Below are 21,386 nucleotides of genomic sequence, written 5' to 3' on the forward strand. Positions count from 1 at the left end.
GTTCTAATGGAATGTTATTGTCTACTCCGTTCAACACACTTCACGGGTGAATAGCCGGACGTCAGTGTCCAACGGGCACAATATTTCAGCAAGCGACGAAGTTGCCATCACAAAGTGTGCTGACGAACTGACCGCTCTGGTACCAGCGCACCACTTTCATCTCATCCGCCTCCCTTATTTTCCGTTCTATCCGCGTCCGCAATCAGCATCTGATACTCGACTCCTCCTGCTGATACGTTGCTTAGGTTCATGCCCAGGTACGCGTGCTGTTGGCACCTCTGCTGTTCGTCCACCTGCCACCAAAGTCAGTTCTTCGTGGGATACCCACTCTCTCTTCTTAATCGTGCTAACTGCGGGCTCCCAGGCCTTATTAAGGATGCAGCGTCGACCCAAGCAGGGGCTTGATCCACTTCCTGACTGGACGTGTGGCCCCTTACCCAATGCATTTACACTGCATGCATCTCTGCGAGACGAAAGGACGTACTTGTGGGGACAGAGGTTCCTCGGAGCACGATGTAATCTCAGAGAGGCCAGGCGACTAGGGCACACACACGAGGACTTGTACGGACTCCCAAATACGCGGCGTTTCCTACAGCCGCGTCGGCAAGAGGGCGCTGCCTGCCACGAATGATGACGCCGCTGCCAATGAGGTGCGAGCATATCCTCTCCTTATCTCCAACGCTGGCTGCACTCAAGTTCAAAAATTCATACACTCAGCCCTTTGTGTTTGTTTGCCCGTTCAATGTCATTTACACAGACTTTTATGGTGACAGGGCCCGATATCTTCTGAATAGACTTTGTCTTGAACAGTGACAGATTTCTAAATCTTTTGTATGTGTGTATATTTCTACATTCAGATTCACTGTAAGCAACTGACGCAGCACCTAGTTAGGTATTACTTGATTTGTGCCGGCCGTTGTAGCCGATCGGTTCTAGGCGCTTCTGTCTGGAACCGCGCGACCGCTACTGTCGCAGGTCCGAATCCTGCCTCGGGCATGGATGTTTGTGATGTCCCTAGGTTAGTTAGGTTTAAGTAGTTCTACGTTCTAGGGGACTGAAGACCTCAGATGTTAAGTCCCATAGCGCTCAGAGCCATTTGAACCATTTGAACTTGATTTGTAAATAAAGCCACCTTTCCTTGCCGCAGCTTAATTTATATTCCCCAGGTGCGTTTCGCCTTTTTCTTTTTCTAAGGCACTATCAGTGGTAACTATAACGATACAGTTTTGTTATTTTTAGATTATCAAACAGTTTGTAAGACATGTATATTTCTAATGTCTATTGTGAAACCACAATTTATGAAAGATGTTTAAATTTTATTAATAGGATTAAGTAGGAATATTTAATATCTGTCATATGGGAAATAATTGTGGTAGCAGGGAATGTCTGCACCAAAGTATTGTTGGCAGGAGAGACCGCACATTGATGTAATATTAAAAAGAGCGGGAGAGACCGTGTATGGATACATTTTAAGAAAAGAGCAGGAAAGACGGCACATTGATACATTTTTTTAATGGTAGCAGGTATTGTCTTCACCAGAAAGCATTGTTGGCAGGAGAGACCGCACTCTAGCGTTCGTAGGAAGTCAGTAGTAAGCGAGATGTGAAGCGAGTCGTTGGCAGGTCTGAAGCGAGAGGTTGAGAGGAGCGGTGTGCCTGCCAGCCCCCAGCTATGATTTACAAGAGATTATAAACGGATGTACAGAGACATCAGCTAACTATTATAATAAGAGGAACTAACATTATTGAATTAATTTTTTTGAGAAACTCAAGACTACTGAAGGTATGTTTGCGCATTGCTAGTTGTAAGATTATTGTAAAAAGTAAGTCCCATTTAAACGTTTGTAAAATCATTTCATTCAGAATATAATTAATTCTTGCTATCAATATTGCATTACAGATTATAATCCATCCCAAAAACCACCAACGTAAAACTTTGCAAAATTTTATTGTTGTCAAGAAAAAGTTTAACTATGAATTACGTAACGTCAGTCAAATTAATTAAAGAATGACGTCAGCTTTGCTATTAAAGAATAACGTCAGCTTTGGTAATAAAGACAGCCACTTATTATGACAGCCCACCAGCAGCTAATAAAGTATAGTAAAACAGAGTAAGTATATTCATGTCGCAGTTCGATGTAGCAGCCAGATGGCGATCCAGTAACACTAAAAAAGGTAAGGAACAGTTTTGGGTTACTGCAGGTAACGACTGAGGGCCACGACGATGGCACATTCTATGTTTCGTCGAAATCATCATAAAATCACTTTTAATAAGCAGCAATTAAATTTGTATGCGAAGATTGAGAAAGAGAATAAATTTCAAAGGGAAAATTTCATTTGTTATTACTAAGCAAGGGATAGAAATCCTAAGGGAAGGTTTCATAGGTTATTGTAGAAGGGAAAGTTGCGTAACAAGAGGGATATAGAGGAGATGGGAAGGTTTCAAGTTCACGTCGCGTTTTTTATGTAATTAAGTGTTATTAACAGTTTGCTGTGACCTGTGATTCCTCGCATCAGGTCTGGGGTTCGCACTACCACTTTATTTTCGAAACATAAGCACAATTTTTTATTCCGAACTATTTCACACCGTTCACCACGTCTCTCCTTTTTTGTGGTGTACTATTATTATTTCGTCACTAGATACAGCTATTTGCCCGAACGCTGTGCTTTTAACAACGTAAATGTTCTAGCTCATTATGTGCTTCCTCCTATTTCGTTTGTTTACCCATATCTTGCGAACCTAATGTAGTATGTGTTCTAAACGAACTTCTACCAGTCTCTAACAGCTATTACATTCATATTCAAAACTCTACAGCTCAAAGCACAAACGACCCACCGTTCCCCCTCCCCTCCCACCCCCCCCCCCCCCCCGACACACACACTATTCTTTTTTTTTATTTAAAAAAATAGACCATATACACACTCTTCAGCTTTCTCTCTCTCTCTCTCTCTCTCTCTCTGTCTCTCCCTCCCTCCTTCTCTCTGTCTCAGACACATACTAATTCAACTTTAGTTTCCAGTAATATGACGGACAGAGTTCCTCTACGGTGCTTCTGAGGCGATAATTTATCTCAGTGGTGTAAATTTAATCCAGTATTCAGAAAATTTTGAGGTGCAGTACAAACTTCTTTTGTTTCTTTAGTTTCGTGGAGTTAGTTTTGTTTATTATTGCCTGAATTGCAGATTCTTTAGCTTACTTAATTTGCATTAATGGACCCCGATTTTTATTTTCTGAATTTATATTCTCGTATTTCAGTCAGTAAGTTCTTGTGGCTTAGGAGAAATGTAAACATTCAAGTGTTTATTTTTCGTCGAAATGAAGTTTCTGGTAGATGGCTGCGATGTTATTATGGTCATGTCATCTTCGATGGAGTGATTTTTTTTCCTTATTCGCTAATTTTCGTTCATCTATGAATAATAATTGCATTATCGACGGATAGACAGTAGAGGTCTGTTAAATGGTGTTCATCTGCTGATCTGATTGTTTCTTTTTTTGGCATTATAGATCAATGCTTCTTAGGAAGTGCTGTAGCTATTACTTTTTCAAGTATCTTGTGTTTATTTCATTTATTTAGTAAGATAAAATATCAGATATTGTGTTTTGTGTGATATAGAACTCTGGGTCAAGCGCCCTTCTCGAACTACAGTTGGGAGGTGTACACCGATCAGCCAGAACATTATGAACGACCCACCTGGTAGCCAGTATGTCCACACGTGGCACTGATAACAGCGGCGACGAATGTAAGCAAAGAAGCCTCGGTAGGCCGCTGGAGCGAGTTGGGACCACATCTACATATTCCATTCAAATGCGCCACGCTCGATCTCATCCCAGACGGGTTCGATCGGGTTCGGATATGACGAGTTGGGCGGCCAGCAAATCAACTGGAACTCGCCACTGTGTTCCTGGAACGAATCCAGCACACTCATGGCCTTGTGACATGGCTCATTATCTTGTTGAAAAATGCCACTGCCGTCGGGAAACAAGATAGTCATGAAGGCGTGTACCTGGTCTGCAACATGTGTACAATACGCCTTGGCCGTCACTATATCTTGCACGAGCTCCGCTGGTCCTATGGATGCCCGCGTGAGTGCTCGCCAGAGCATAATGGAGCCGCCGCCAGCTTGCCTCCGTCCCGCGGTACAGATGTTAAGGAGTTGTTCCCCTGTAAGACGACGGATTCGCGCCCTCAAGTTGGCGTGATATCGGGATTCATCAGACCGTGCAACGCTCTGCCACTGCGCCAACGTCCTGTGCCAATCATCACGTGCCCATTTCAGTCGTAGTTGCCGATGTCGTGGTGTTAACATTGGCTCATGCATGGGTCGTCGGCTGCGGAGGCCCATCGATAGTAGTGTCTGGCGCACTGTGTGTTCAGACAGACTTGCACTCCGCCCACATTAAAGTCTGATGTTAGTTCCGTACCAGTTCGTCGCCTGCCTGTTTTTATCAGTCTACCCAGCCTACGACGTCCGACATCTGTAATGCGAGTTGGCCGCCCAATCCCACGACAATGAAGAATACAGCCCGTAATTAGGTCCCCCTGGGTTTCATCTCTCCTCACATGAACTGCTGAAAGACAACATTTTGACACAGACAGCGACCTGTAGACCAGAACAGAGAATTGACGGAAAGCATTGGAGGCTGCCTCCAATGACGAAGGTACTGTAAAGTTGGTACAAAACTACCACAGATGTATAAGTCGCAGCGGCGATTATGTGGAGAACTAGCTGGCAGATGTAGCTAACCGTTACAAATAGCACAGTTTTGTTTTCATAGTGGTCTCCACTTCGCGGCCTATTGGACCTTACTTTCTAGATAGCCCTCGTGTCTATATACGAGCCGCGCGGGATTAGCCGAGCTGTCCGGGGCGCTGCAGTCATGGACTGTGCGGCTGGTCTCGGCGGAGGTTCGAGTCCTCCCTCGGGCATGGGTGTGTGTGTGTTTGTCCTTAGGATAATTTAGGTCCAGTAGTGCGTAAGCTTAGGGACTGATGACCTTAGCAGCAAAGTCCCATAAGATTTCACACACATTTGAACATTTTTTTCTATATACGAGAGTTGGAACGTAAATAGTGGCAACTATTTTTTCACAGCCGATACAAAACAGATACATGTCTGCACCTGTTACTGTCCTTCAAAATAGTCACCAGCGTTGTGTAGAACCCGTTGCCAGCGATGTGGAAGGCGTAGCTAGCAGAGCCTGTTCTGTTGATTGTGCGAATGGAGCAATCTACTGCCTGTCGAATCTCTGGAACAGTTCAGAAGCGAATGCCACGAAGCGGTTCCTTCATCTTCGGAAACAAATCAGTCAGACGAAGGGTATGGTGGATAGTACAGTACTTCCCAGTCCCATCGACCAAACAGAGCAGCCACAGCTTGCGCTGTATGCGCCCGAGCATTGTCGTTTGAAATGATGGGTGCGTTGCGCACAAAGTGTCGCCGCTTCTTTCGCAAAACTGGTCGCAGGTGATGCTCCAAAAACGAACAGTAATACGACTTACGTCCTTGTGACTTTGATTTGATTCCGAAGATGTAGGAACCATTTCGCAGCACTCGCTTCAGAACTGATCCAGAGATTCGACAGGCAGTAGACCGCTCCATTCGCACCATCAACAGAACAGGCTCTGCTAACGGTGTACTACGCCTGTGGAAGGCGTATCGGTGGCAACGGGTTCTACACAACGTTGGTGACTACTTTGAAGGACAGTTACAGGTGCAAACACGTAACTCTTTTTTATCGGTTGGGAAATAAATAGTTGTCACTATTTAAGTTCCAACCCTCGTATAACGAGCGACGCGTCCCGGCTTGGAACGGGTACTACTAAGTATCTATAGTGGAACGACTTGTCCGCCGTACCGGTAAGGAACATGTAAGCCTTCGTCGTGAGTCAGTCTGTCTACCAGTACCCTGCAGATTCTTTAAAGAATTGGGCTCACGTGTATAAAAAACCTTCAAGGATCTTCCCGCTTCACAAATGAGATAACACGTTAAATACTTGGCGTTCAGCATGTAAGCTGGAAAAAGTTTAGAAAACGTTTGGATAAGCTAGAAGTTTTCTGCTCCCGTTGTGAAACATTGGATAAATATAGTATAGATAATTTTGACTGCTTTTTAAGGAAAGGTAGTACGAGTATTCACGCAACTTCATGTGTATGACGTTGTATCTCCTAAAATTTCTGTCACACAATGATATAATTTTGCAGGTACATTGGGAGCTGCATGTAGATAGTGTCTGCAAACTGTGTTGCAAATACTGCTAGTACTAAGGAAGAAATACATTAAAACAGTGTTTCTGATGCGGAAGTCTGACTGAGTGAAAAGCGAAAATTTAGTAGGCGATAAGCTTTTGTCCTTTAATCATTTTCCAGGTTTTGTCGTACAACAAAAGTTTCTTTTAAATTGTTTATAAAATTTTTTGCAAGTCGCTAAGAGCTCTCATTCTTAAATACTGAATGAATATCTGCGTGCCGTTAGTTACGCTGCCTCAACACAAACACGCTTTTTCTAACTGGAATACTTGACTTACTGAGCAACATTTTTAAGGTACGATTATAGCTCTTAATTACTAGATTACGGCAGCGCTTATTTTTTCATTTTTAAATTCGCCAGTAATCACTCCAAATAATAAGAATTATTTTGTTGTCGCTGGAAGGGGTTATGTAGGCAATGTGCGTTCCAGGTGTAGTCGGCTAGTATTGTAGATCAGTAAAAACCGCTTGAAAATAGCTACTGTAGTTCTTGCGATTAGCCTTACCACACAGTGGGATCAATGCGTCAGGGGCTTTAACGTACAAAATATACTGGCACATAGTCACGTGTTATAGAATACCAAAAATGGAAAGCTTCATTAGTGAGAACCAAGGGGAGTTTTCGAAACTCGCACTTTTCTAGTTTAAATACTAAGAGAATTTTGAATAGGTGTTGTCGTTGCACTAAGGCTAGATAAGAGAATGAAAACGTCTTTAAAAACGAAACGAACGATGTGAAATAATAATCGTGAATTTATGATACATTCTTGTAGTAATTTCTATGTGTAGAAAAATAAGTTTTGCATTCGAAGTGTTCGTCCCAGCGTACACAACTGACAGAGATCATACAGTCACTAGGACCAGGTCACCTACTGCTTTAACTGGACAAACATCTTCAGTTAGAGTAAGCAATATGTAAATTACAGTTCAAGGCGACAATGACAAATATGTTTTGTCGTTTCAGAAGGTATATTCGTTGAGGAAAGATAGCTTGCGCGATGGGCAGAGACAACGTACTACCGCAGTGTTCATGGTTATTATCTATGACAGTACTGTACACAAATTATGCAGTTAATAACTACTTTAAAACAACTAAAATGGTATTTGTAATATGTTAATATGAGAAGGGAGTTACATATTCATGATTAATAAGTTAGCTTCATAAAGTATGAGGCTGGGTATCCATGATCCCTTCTCTCTATGATACTGAAGTCTCTTTTACGTTACAACTTTCCACAAGTAATAAGTTCAGCCCAAAATCGGTACACAATTAGAAGCTGGTTAAAAATCCTTTGTAACGGTGACTCATTCACTCATTCATTCCTGCACGATTAGTCTATGTTGATAAAAAAGGATGTTGCCTTGAACAATTAAATACATGGTGAACCTAAAATGTAAATGTCGCGTGACCAAGACCAGCCGTCGGGTAGACCGTTCGCCGGTGCATCGATTTGACGCCACTTCTGCGACTTGCGCGTCGATGGGGATGAAATGATGATGATTATGACAACACAACGCCCAGACCCTGAGAGGAGAAACCTCTGACCCAGCCGGGAATCGAACCCGGACCTTTAGGATTCATATCCTGTCCCTCTGATCACTCAGCTACCTGGGGCGGACTAAGGTGAACGTTAATAAAATCGAAAAATTGTAGAAACGCACTCCTGACTGTAAATGGAAGAATAATGGTCGTATGAAAGTGTTTCCGCAAGTGCATCGTTGCCACGGTAGGTGGCGCTGGCTAATGACAGTTCCTCTGACCACGTGCCGTGTTTTCCTCGTGCATTGCGAGCTGTGTGACTGACGCAGCGTACTGCAAGCAGCAGAACGGTCCAGTGTTCATGTCGGGAACAAGCAGAGATGGTGTTTGTGTTCGGACAAGAAGGTGGAAACGGTAGAGAGTCAACCCAGCTGTACCGCAACAAGTACCCTCACAGACAGCAAACACACCGCACAACACTTCAAAAAGTTCTTTAGCGTTTGTGTGATCATCATTGTCCTTTCAGATAGACGAATGTGCAGGCAGGCGGCGGATGTGCGTACATCAGATATCGACGACCGGTTTCTCCAGGCTATTGAGACTAAACCTAGTAGAAGTCCGCCAACATGGTATCAGCCAAAGTTCAATTACGTGTATTCTGCATGACATCCGCTAATATCCCTACCACTACCAATCCGATGGAGGCTACTTTGAACATGTGTTGTGATGTGGACACGATGCAGCTCTGTACTGTGTTCGCGGGCGATTTGTTGTCGGTGCACGTACGCCGCCCATTTCCCGCACGCCGCCCACTTCCGGACACATGTTCAGAGGACATTTTTTCTTCCATTTCTAGTCAGGAGTGCGTTTGTCGGTTTTGTTAGTGTTAACCCTGTATATGATTTGTTCAGTTCCAGTTATGATTCAAGTACGCAGAGTGTCTGGTTTTAAGTTACACTACTGGCCATTAAAATTGCTACACCACGAACATAACGTGCTACAGACGCGAAAGTTAACCGAGAGGAAAAAGATGCTGTGATATGCAAATGATTAGCTTTTCAGAGCATTCACACAAGGTTGGCGCTGGTGGCGACACCTACAACGTGCTGACATGAAGAAAGTTTCCAACCGATTTCTCATACACAAATAGCAGTTGACCGGCGTTGCCTGGTGAAACGTTGTTGCGATGCCTCGTGTAAGGAGCAGAAATGGGAACCATCACGTTTCCGACTTTTATAAAGGTCGGATTGTAGGCTATCGCGATTGCGGTTTATCGTATCGCGACATTGCTGCTCGCGTTGGTCGAGATCCAATGACTGTTAGCAGAATACGGAATCAGTGGGTTCAGGAGGGTAATACGGAACGCCGTGCTGGATCCCAACGGACTCGTATCACTAGCAGTCGAGATGATAGGCATCTTATCCGCAGGGCAGTAACGGGTCGTGCAGCCACGTCTCGATCCCTGAGTGAACAGACAACCATGTGCAGGAACAGTAAGACGACGTTTGCAGCAGCATGGCCTATCAGCTCGGAGACCATGGCTGCGGGTACCTTTGACGCTGCATCACAGACAGGAGCGCCTGCGATAGTATACTCAACGACGAACCTGGGTGCTCGATTGCCAAAACGTCATTTTTCGGATGAATCCAGGTTATGTTTACAGCATCATGATGGTCGCATCCGTGATTGGCGACGTCGCGGTGGACGAATACTAGAAGCGTGTGTTCGTCATCGCCATACTGGCGTATCACCCGGCGTGATGGTATGGGGTGCCATTTGTTACACATCTCAGTTACCTCTTGTTCGCATTGATTTCAGTTTGAACAGTGGACGTTACATTTCAGATGTGTTATTACTCGTGGCTCTACCCTTCATTCGATCCCTGCGAAACCCTACATTTCAGCAGGATAATGCACGACCGCATGTTGCAGGTCTCTTACGGGCCTTTCTGGATACAGAAAATGTTCCACTGCTGGCCAGCACATTCTCCAGATCTCTCACCAATTGAAAACGTCTGGTCAATGGTGGCCGAGCAACTGGCTCGGCACAATACGCCAGTCACTACTGTTGATGAACTGTGATATCGTGTTGAAGCTGCATGGGCAGCTGTACCTTTACACGCCACGCAAGCTGTGACTCAATGCCCAGGCGTATCAAGGCTGTTATTACGGCCAGAGGTGGTTGTTCTGGGTACTGATTTCTCAGGATCCATGCATGTATATTGCGTGAAAATGTAATCACATGTCAGTGATAGTATAATATATTTGTCCAATGAATACCCGTTTAACATCTGTATTTCTTCTTGGTGTAGCAATTTTAATGGCCAGTAGTGTATTAAGCGGCACTGAGGTAGTATTGTGATCCTGAACGAGAGTTCAGATGTAGCAGACGAAGGAAATTTGGGGCGGTGGGTGTCTGACAGTTGTCTCTGTTGGCAGTGCGACGGCTCTGAGGCGACTATTGTCACGCGGCGAGTCTGGAGACGGCACTGTGTGGCCTCCGGCAGGAGGCTGCGGTGGCGGCGGATTAATTACGGGCCGTCTGTGGACAGAAGCCGCAGAGGAGCCGCGCACACACGTACAGGAGGCAGCCACAAGGGCCGCGCAGTCTCGGCGTGACAGGGACACACTGGAGACACGAGGTGGAGAAGCAGCGCAATAGAGCGGCGGTTCACTTGGCGAAGGCACAGGTCTGGGCGTGGAACATCCACACTGCAGCGGCCAAGTACCAAAAACAGCAGCGATCGTACTGAAACGTTCCTTCCGTGCGGGGCTCGGAGATAATCTACCGACGCTCGAAGACACACTGTAGATCGTGGCCACAATGCATACACTCTTGGCGGCATACGGCGCTTGAAACGTGACGTACACTCCTGCTGATTTACACTGATCAATCAGAACATTATGATCACCTACCTACCGGCCGGTGTGGCCGAGTGGTTCTAGGCGCTTCAGTCCGGAACCTCGTTGCTGCTACGGTCGCAGGTTCGAATCCTGCCTCGGGCATGGATGTGTGTGATGTCCTTAGGTTAGTTAGGTTTAAGTAGTTGTAAGTTCTAGGGGACTGATGACGTCAGATGCTAAGTCCCATAGGGCTCAGAGCCATTTGAACCATCACCTACCTAATAGCCCGTATGTTCTCTCTTGGCACGAATAACAGCGGCGAAGATCTTGGCATGTAAGCAATGAGGCGTTGGCAGGTCGCTGGAGTGAGTCCGTCCCGCATCTACACACACAAGTCACCTAATTCCCGTGGGGTGCGGGGAGAGAGATGAGCTCTGACGCCACATTCAGTCACATCCAAGACGTGTTCAATTGAATTCAAATCTGGCGAGTTGAGAGGCCAGCCTCGAACGACTTCATCACACTCCCAGCCTTGTGGCATGGCGCATGGTGAAAAATGCCACTGCCGTCAAGAAACATGATCGTCATGAAAGGGGGGTTTGTGGTCTGCAACCAGTGTACAATAATCCTTGGCCGTCAGAGTGCCTTTCACGAGCTCCAATGAACCTATGATTACCCACATGGATGTTATCGAGAGCATAATGGAGCCGCCGCGAGCTTGTCTCCCTTCCACATTACAGGTGTCAAGGAGCTGTTCCCCTCGAATACGACGGATTCTGGCCCTCCCATTGGCATGGTGAAGAAGATATCGGTATTCACCAGACCTTGCAATGCTCTGCCAATGCCGACGCTCACGTGCCCATTTCAGTCGTACTCGTCGATGTCGTGGTGTCAACATTGGCACAAGCATGGGTAGTCGTTCTAACGTGTGGCCAAGATCTACAGTGTGTCTTATAGGAGAACTATCCAAGGATTACCACCCATTAATATCCAAATAGCAGACTCTGTACACAATTGATTAAAATGTCAATACAAAACTCTTTTAAATAACAACAAATTCATATAACTTACAGAACATAACAAATTGTTAAAGGAACGAGCTTTAAAAAACAATAACGGCCGCTTGCCACCATAAAATCAAAGAACATTTTACAATAGTGCTTTTAGAGTTTACCCAAGAGACAAAATCCAATAATAAGTTAACTTGGCAATACAACTTAAGATCATTTACAAAAACCATTAAGAATGATAATGACACTTGGCACCATAAAATCGGAAAACATTAAGAGCAGTAATAAACAAATAATAATAATAATAATAATAATAATAATAATGGCGACTTGGCACCATAAAATAAGAGAAATTTCTTCTGCAAGAACAAACTACAATGGTGCTTTAAAAGATATTACTCCACAGACCAAGATCCAATAATAAGTTAACTTGGCATTACAATTTAAAATCATTTATATATATATATAAAAAAAACTTGAGAATCATAATGGCATCTGGCACCATGGAATCAAAGAAGCGCAACACACAACCACTAAATATAATAACAGAATAATAATTTGATACAACCAAAGGGCAAGGGCAACTCCCAACGCAATCACAGACGAGCGAGCTCTCGACACTTCGGAGCCTTCCCACTAAAAACGCTCCCCGAAATAAACCGCTGAGAGCTCCCCGACATGCCTTCCACAACTTCCCATCACTTACGCACCTTGGTATGTTCTGTAACACACGACAGATAATATCAACACAAGATAAAAATCAAATAACATCCCGAGAGCACTTGATAACCACGGCGTCGTTAACTCGGGTGCTCTTAACAAGTGCCGGAAGCCAACACACACACACACACACAAATACACACACACACAAATCTTAATCAACAATTCTCGCTTCTTAAAACAAAACAATAAGAGCCAAGCGCACATGAATAGTCGAACCAAAGTCTTAGAAGTGGCTTACCGACACCAAACGCGACTATTCCACCAAGTTAATAATAACACAGTGAGATAAAAATACGGAACATACCACTAAATGCTGTTATACAAATCAAATTGACGAGATCGTGTTGTTCAGGTCCCAGAAGACCACATATACCGAGCAGCAGTAATTCACTATGCATATACTGTCCAAAATCGCCTTTCTTAGGCAAATGCCAAATATACCATACATGAACGCAACTCCGGGCAGGTAACAGGAACCACCTACGTGAATTCCTTCAAAAAGGAACAAACAGGCACCACCAAAGGTAACGCTGAGCAGATCGGGTGGACAATGACCCACTCAGTGGAATAACCAATAGATACTCCAGTTGAGCGTATAAATTAGTACCAACAAATATTGAATCGTGCCACATACACATAGACACACACACACACACACACACACACACACACACACACACACACACTACACACAGGAAAAACTTCCAACAACGCCGTCCCACATCAGAATGAAGTTCAGAAACCGCTGCTGGAGCTTTCAGCGGAAAATCGGACGAGCCAACCGAGCCACTTGTACTCAGCCCAGCATTGAAGTCCGCCGTTAGTTCCGCCACAGTTCGCCGCCTGACCAGTTTTACCAGTCTCCACGCCTACGACGTCCGACTTCTGATTGAGGGGTGGCCGGCCAACCCCTCGACGTCTGGTTTCGCCGCTTGTTGAAGACACTCACCACAGCACTCCTCGAACACGCGACAAGTCGTGCAGTTTCGGAAATGCTTCTACCGAGCCTCCGGGCCATCACAGTCTGCCCTTAGTCAAACTCAGACAGATGGCGCGCTTTCCCCACTCTACACACGGACGGCACGCTCACGGGTACTATGTGCATCGTGTGTGTGCCTCACCGACAGTCAGTCCTGGCCAAGTGACGCTGCTGTCATCTAGACGGCTTTACATGGACCAGTATAATCGGAAACCTTTATCGGCAGACTCCGATTACTTATCTCTCCGTCTACGTTAATAATAACTTTAAATAAGCGTCGTGTGCTTCGCTTTGGCGTGCGAGAGTTTTAAAATGTCCAAAACAGTTAAAAGCCCTGTAGCAATGAATCTACTGCTAAAAAGGTGAAATAAATCTTAAAAATTAAAGAAAGACACAAAAATCTGTATAAAAAGTAAATAAAATAATGTGTATTGCCCGCTTTAGTTTAATATGTAGTAATACGTCGGTCCAAGCGTCGTCGCGTTGGATGACCCGTAAGTGAATAAAAAAGAACAAACAGAATATTTTCATTATTGCTCGGTATGAGGCTCTTCTGCTTGATGTCATCCACTGCAGTCCTGCGCGTCCCGCATCCACACCTCAAAATAGCTAGTGAAATTGTAATTACTTATTACGTAATCTACGAAAACCAATCCGCCTTTAATTAGTCTAACCAGGTTGTGAAATACAAATACCTATTTATTCTATATCACATTTTTACATAATTACATACGGACACAGTTTCATTAATTAATCTACTCCACGAGGCTTGTGTCCAGCAGTGGTGTCATGATAGCATAGTGACTGACACTGTAAACTTATTTGTCCATCGCTGACATCAGAAGCCTTCTTTCCTTCCGACCTGGGCAAGCAGTGCAGTGACTAGAGTACATATAAAGCTTACTGGGACAAGGTAAATGCTAGCTACAATGAAGTCGATAATTCGATTGTAATACTGGAATTTAATTTGATATCCCCCACAACTGACAAAATTTACAAAAAAATATGAATTTCTTTGTCCACCCACACACTCCTGAGAATGGCACACTTACAATTTGCAATTACGCACCCCAATTACTGGCACCTACGTTGATAAGTACTTGGCAACTTGCAATGATAACTACCAGATCAAGAATACTAAGTAAGTTGTTGGAAGTGGTTAAGCGTTGGTGAAAATCTGACTTCTGAGCACACAAAGAACTCTACCCACAGAACTCTGCACGGAGCACGCGTTGGTGCAGTGCTGCGGTACAGACCGTCGATGGCAAAGACACCGTCTCCAATGTAACAGGTTGTGGTCTCCTGACCTTCATTGCTTACATATCCCGACCTCACAATCATAATCCACACATCAAGACGCTTCATTCTAACCCAAACCCGATAAGATAAAGTCAGTGTTGTATGAATTCATGTAAATGATATGCAAATAACAAGTAAATCGCAAATGCGCACCGTGGATGAATTACTCCAGGTTGGCGTACACACACACATTCAAGACACGATGGTCACAAAAGCTTTTAGTTTGGGAGAGGCAAACCGCACACCAGGCAGGAGGCTGGTCCCTTCAGAGGACGACTCAACCTATCTACGTTGGCCGGCGACCACCCGTAGAGCAGACAGCGTTTGCCCGAGTGAAAGGGAGAACGACCCCATGTTCGGCTTAAAAGCAAATTCCGCTGCATTGTGTGGGATCGCCCAGTCCAGTCCACACATTCTTTACAAATATAGCATGCACTTTCAGAGATTTTCACAGGCAGACAGCAAACGCCAAAGCTACAGATTTCTGGATTGGTCTCCTTAAAGTAAACGTCATTCTCCCGTTTTAGATGAGCAATGCTGATTGGCAGACGATATTCCTGACGCCTTGAGCTGAAGGAGTAATGGAAGAGACCAAAAGATATACCCCTTCACGTCTGGCGTGGAGAGGGGCCGTTCCGTTGTCGCTCTTGGAGCAAGAACACATAACGAGAGCGTGTCCCTCCACTCGTACGTGTACTCAAAGAGCGAGGAACAAGTCTCTCCTCAGTACTTCACTGGGAGATCACCTCTGTCGAGCGAATCGGAGTGCAACTCTATCTCGAGTCCTTGCGATTAAGCATTGTTCACTGTGTTGGCCGCGGTGCGAACGGACAGAGTTATAGTTAAACGCCTGCGAGCGAATTTTTGAGTGGCATCGCGGTGGACTGGTTATTTGACCGGTGTACCACGCCAATAGTTAAACTAGGGGCGAATAGGAGTCCCTGACTTCATTAAGGCGTAGGAAGAGTTTGATTGGCAAAGGTCAATCCAGATAGAACGAGAGTTATCTTATTTGCCAGCAGCGAGCGGCGCAGACAGCAATCATTGCAGCTTACGGTATTGGGCGCTACAGCTATTGCAACCCCATATTTCCTCCACAACAGTACGCTTCACTGCATTTCACACGCGACAGCCCCGACAGTACCTAGCAACATTCTAACAGATAATTATTTAAGGTGAGCAGGCTCGTCTCTCAGCCATCCTGACAGGTCAATAACAATCTTAAACTTTGTATAGAAATATCATTAGGGAACCCTATCATTGAGAGGTAACTTCACATTTTGGAAAGAACCCGGAAATAACTTCTTCAGTTCATAACTAAAAGTGCCATTGTGATATCTCAGTATTTTTGCAAAAAAAAAAAAAAAGATAATAATAAATTTCGTTAGTTTCTAGTTTTTCTTACGGTAACTAGCACTACTCCCGTACCCAAGTATCCCACTAGTTACATAAGAAATTTTGTGAATTTTTGTGTCACTTCCTTACAGCGGACGACTCTAGAAGATATTTATTGCTGAAAGTTTTTCAGGCATTTCTCTTTAGAACGTTAGGAGCGTCTGTCTGACTTCTGTAGTAGTGTGGGGGTGGAAACTGCATCTTGCGGGAGCCACAGGGTAAAGGGTACATCTCAGATTAATCCGCTGTGCAGAATGACAGAATAGCACCCACACGTCACTCACAGAAAATGGCGACCCTGCCAGGAAAGGTAAAATACGTAAGCTACCAGGATAGGAAAGTGTCAGAATATTTTGGTACGGCAGGTTACAGCAGTAGCTCTTTGAAGAACTTTCTGTGATGTATTAAATAGCTATTTGCAAAGATTGGGGTCAGAATAGATACAGGTAGTGAAGAAAGCAGAGTTGGAGGGAAAAGGGCGTGTGTTATTGTGTTGGAAAATTTTGCATTTTTTTACGATTTTTGTGTAGCTGTCAGCGCATAGGATTTTCAGGTGATAGGCACAGACGCAGAGTGACGCAGAGATGCAGTGTGACGCAGCATCATTTGAGTCAGAATTAAGAAATAACATTTTTCTCCCTTTGCAAGCGCACAGGTAGAGATTGGAGACTGTAGCAGAGCAGACAGAACATTATCTGAGAAGTCACGACGTTGTTGTTGTTGTTGTTGTTGTTGGTTCAACCAACTGGTAAGTGGTCGTACAGTTTTGTAGATAGGTTTTTGGTGTGTTGAAAGAATTTCCATGTTAACAAGAGCACAAGCCAAAAGTTTACGTGAGAGACAGCAAGCAGACAAGATGGGGAGAATCAACCAGATAGACAGCAAGTAAACGAGCTTATTGAGAATAGGACAGAAGGTGAACCCGAGAATAGGACACACGGTGAACGTGAGAATAGGACAGTTGGGAAGCTGCAGAATCAGCAGGCTCAGTTAGGCTGGATAAAATTGAGGCAGATCAGACAGATGGGAATCGAAGGGACGAGAACACCGAATTTCCAGAATATGAAATTCCAGGTAGGGCACATCCTGAGTCAGAAATAGACAGCCCACGTAGGAAATGGCAAAGATTAGAACCGAAACGAGCACAGGAATCGCGTATGTTCGCCGCATATTCAGGGACAGAATACGCGTCAGTACAGTCAATGAACCGGCAGTTAGCAAACGTTCAAAGAGAAGTAGACAGTGAGGAAGAGGGGGAACATTTAGGATACGTCGAACCTATCGTAAATATTCTAAATGTATCTCAAAAACAGACACAGAATTTTTCGGAGTTACGAGCGCCACGAAAAGGTTCCGTAAGAGACGCAACTGTACCTGCAAACACAAGACACACACAACAGAGAGGGCAGAATGCGGAGTTGTTTGCGCCACGTAATGGTTCAATGACAAACGCACTAGTCCTCAACACAGACAGCACGGGTTATTGCAGTTATCAAGCTTAGAAACGCCACAGCATACCCCAGTAAACGACGTAACTGGCCGTGTGGAAAACAATAGATCGAGAATACATAGTCCAGCAGAAGGTAGTGTTACAGGACTGGATGCGATCATGGAGATGTTACAAAAAATGAACGCTAGTATGACGAAACAGAATACACACATAACAAAACAGTATCAGGAATTGAAACAGGATAATCAGGCTACTAAGACACAGATCTAACAGGTTAAAATCCAAATGGAAGAAGGGATCGCCAGAATTGATAGTCAGATCACTCTGATAAACAAAGACGCGAAAGAATCTAGAGAAAGAATTCAGATACTAGCACAAGGTCAGCAGCAATTACGCACTGACGTGGACAAGGTCCAATTGGACGTCGTAAACGTTGACAAAAAGGTGGAACGTTTTACGAAAAAAGCCACTCGAACAGCAATACAAATTTCGGAAGAACAAGCAATTCGAAGCAAGATCGCAAATGTTGCACTGAAAAAATATGATCAGCGGATCAATAAAATAGAACTTACAAACAAAGATCAGTTTGAAAAGCTTCGAACAGAGTTGATACAAAATATCGAAGAAAAGATCGAGACCGATTACGCCTGTAGCGAAACAACTGACACGTCTAGCATTAATTCAGTATACGAACACGCGCCGTCTAAGAAAGTTCAAGTAGAACTAAGGCTAGACGTTACACTCGCACAGAAATCGAAACAGAAAACCCCGATTAAAGTAACACATGACATGCCACAGGACCAGGCACAGTATCTAGAAAAAAGGAACACATACATTCAGCCGATACCAATCGAAAGACAGGCAATGGTTCAAATGGCTCTGAGCACTAGGCGACTTAACTTCTGAGGTCATCAGTCGCCTATAACTTAGAACTGCTTAAACCTAACTAACCTAAGGACATCACACACATCCATGCCCGAGGCGGGATTCGAACCTGCGACCGCAGCGGTCTCTAGGTTCCAGACTGTAGCGCCTTGAACCGCACGGCCACTCCTACCGGCTGCGCATAACAACAGAATAGCACCCACACCTCGCTCACACCATGTCCGTGCTGCTCGATGGCTGAAGGCGAAGTCCTCTCTCTCCACAATTCTGCCATCTCACACTCGTACGAAAACGCTGCGGAAGAATACTTAGTTTCGACCAATGTCGAACGCTCTATCATCGCCGAAATCCTCCAACGGCATTTCTGAGATCCACTCAATGATCGATTAGGTCATAACGCCCCTAGGCAAACGAAATTCCCGTCTTCGCCACGTGTTGCCCAGCTCAGAATGCCGGGCGATCCCCAAAATCGCCGTATTGTACAGCGTTTCCGGTGACCGCACGTGCGGTTCTAGGCGCTACAGTCTGGAGCCGAGGGACCGCTACGGTCGCAGTTTCGAATCCTGCCTCGGGCATGGATGTGTGTGATGTCCTTAGGCTAGTTAGGTTTAATTAGTTCTAAGTTCTAGGCGACTGATGACCTCAGAAGTTAAGTCGCATAGTGCTCAGAGCCATTTGAACCATTTCGGTGACCGCAACCTGCCATCCACGGCGACCCGGCGAGCTAAGGCCAGCTGCAGACTTTACATTCCACAATTCTCAACTTCCAACACTTTTCACCAACGCTTTAAGTTAGTGACTTAATCATGCAGACATGCAGGGAATACTGCTCGAGAGTGCCTCATAGTCATCGTAATTCAATAGAGTCATGATCTGATGCCCTTGCCAGTCCCTTTATTATTAATTCTAATGTTGGTAAGCTAACGTGTAAGCGCCCATGTCCTGGCACCTTACAACGCTTCACTAACCACCGCCGCTACGGCGCTGGAATCAAAATATTACTACTTAAATTAAACTTAAAGGGGCAATACATATCATTTTCTTTGCTATTTAGAGGTTTCTTCTGTTGTTTTTTACTTATTAATTATGTTTTATTTCATGCTTTTTTAACTTTATACGTATTTTACTAGCAGTCACCAATACGTACCGGAACGAAATATGAAATTGTGATCCGAGATCCTCCCTTACTGGAATCGGAGTATTCTGACAACAAACGTATTTTCATAAATATTACTACGTCATGATTTTGACAATCCAATATTGCAAATGCGGTTTTCATTTTCAACCTGAAATTACTATTCTAACTTTTTTTCTTTTCTTTGATATTTTGTTCAATTACGTGGTTTACGAGTTTTTTTTAATTCACATATACATTCATTGACTATGTTTTAGTATATATGTAGCTAATTTGAGTATAGGTTTATTAGTCAGGAAGTCGTTTCTGAAAGTATTTGTATGGAGTGTAGCCATGTATGGAAGTGATACGTGGACGATAAATAGTTTAGACAATAGCAGCTTTCGAAATGTGGTGCTACAGAAGATAGCTGAAGATTAGATGGGTAGATCACGTAACTAATGAGGAGGTATTGAATAGAATTGGAGAGAAGAGAAATTTGTGGCACAACTTGACTAGAACAAGGGATCGGTTGGTAGGGCATATTCTGAGGCATCAAGGCATCACCAATTTAGTATTGCAGGGCAGCGTGTAGCGTAAAAATTGTAGAGAGAGACCAAGAGATGAATACACTAAGCAGATTCAGAAGGATGTAGGTTGCAGTAGATATTGGGAGATGAAGAAGCTTGCACAGGATAGAGTAGCATGGAGAGCTGCATCAAACCAGTCTATGAACTGAAGACCAGAAACACAAGCAATAACTAGTGGTGATAATTCAAAATCAAGTTGCAAGAAAGTGGGCTACCATTCAGCTCTCTCCCAACAGGTAGCCTAGACTCTTGACTCAAAACTCTTTGATTTAGTACTGAATTGTAGACCTCAAAGAGAACCACAAAAAGTTTGCGAGAACGTACTGTATGTTTACCTTAACAGTTGAGGTACTACTACCTTTCTTCTGCTTTGTAGGTGCTGAAACAGGCGATTTCAAAAGACAAACATCATGGTCGTTAGTCAACCGTTAAAGATAAGCTTTTGTTCTCGCGGATTTTTATTTGCATTATGTGTATTTAGCGTACATCGAGAGAGCGCACAGGCGGAAAACATTTTTATTTAAGTTGGCTAATGAAATTTTAACGACTGAACAGACTTTCATGGATCGTAGGTAAGAAGGTAGGAACCACCATGATTAAACCAGCTTTCCAAAAGAAACTTCATTAAAATCGGACCTTCAGTTTCGGAGCTACGATGCCACAGACAGATACCAACGTCAAACTTACAATAGCCCTCTGTTTTCATCGGGGGTTAAAAAATACTTCCTAATGTTCTGAAAACTTATATTTATTTGCACACCAACAGGTTTTAGGTTTGTCAGGCCGTTGTTATGTGAGAACTGAATGTCGCATACGCAGATATACACGATGTGCAACTCACATACATATTATTCGAACAGGAGATACAAAAATGACGAAGAGTTTCCATAGGAAAAAGTCACAATTTTTGTCACCTAGAAATAATTACTTTAACTAAAGAAGGGGTAAACAATGTTTTGTGTGAAGATACATTTAACAACTGATGTGAAATATGATGTACTTGCAGTGTTAGTAACGTAAACTTAATTTAACAAAGGGGACAATGGCAATTGAGTCTGATCATTTAATACTAGACTAGCGTCCTGTGTCATGTGTTTGTTGATTTTCAGTGTTTCCAGTAGGGTCATCTTTCTGCTTTTCTTGACAGAATGTACAGCTTCGCATTCCACAGTATATCAATGGGTTTCTGTTGAAAAAGATGATCAGCAGAGGTTGAACCTGTCTTCGTTAATCTCCAGACTCATTCATGTTCACGTAACGTAATTGCCACAGCTCTGACTGACTGACGCATATATAGTTTTTCACATTGTTTTCTAATGATTTTATAGGCACTACTTTGTTGCAAGGTTTGCATTTTGTCTTTACTATTC

This window comes from Schistocerca americana, chromosome 8, assembly GCF_021461395.2.
Source record: "Schistocerca americana isolate TAMUIC-IGC-003095 chromosome 8, iqSchAmer2.1, whole genome shotgun sequence".
Lineage (NCBI taxonomy): Eukaryota > Metazoa > Arthropoda > Insecta > Orthoptera > Acrididae > Schistocerca > Schistocerca americana.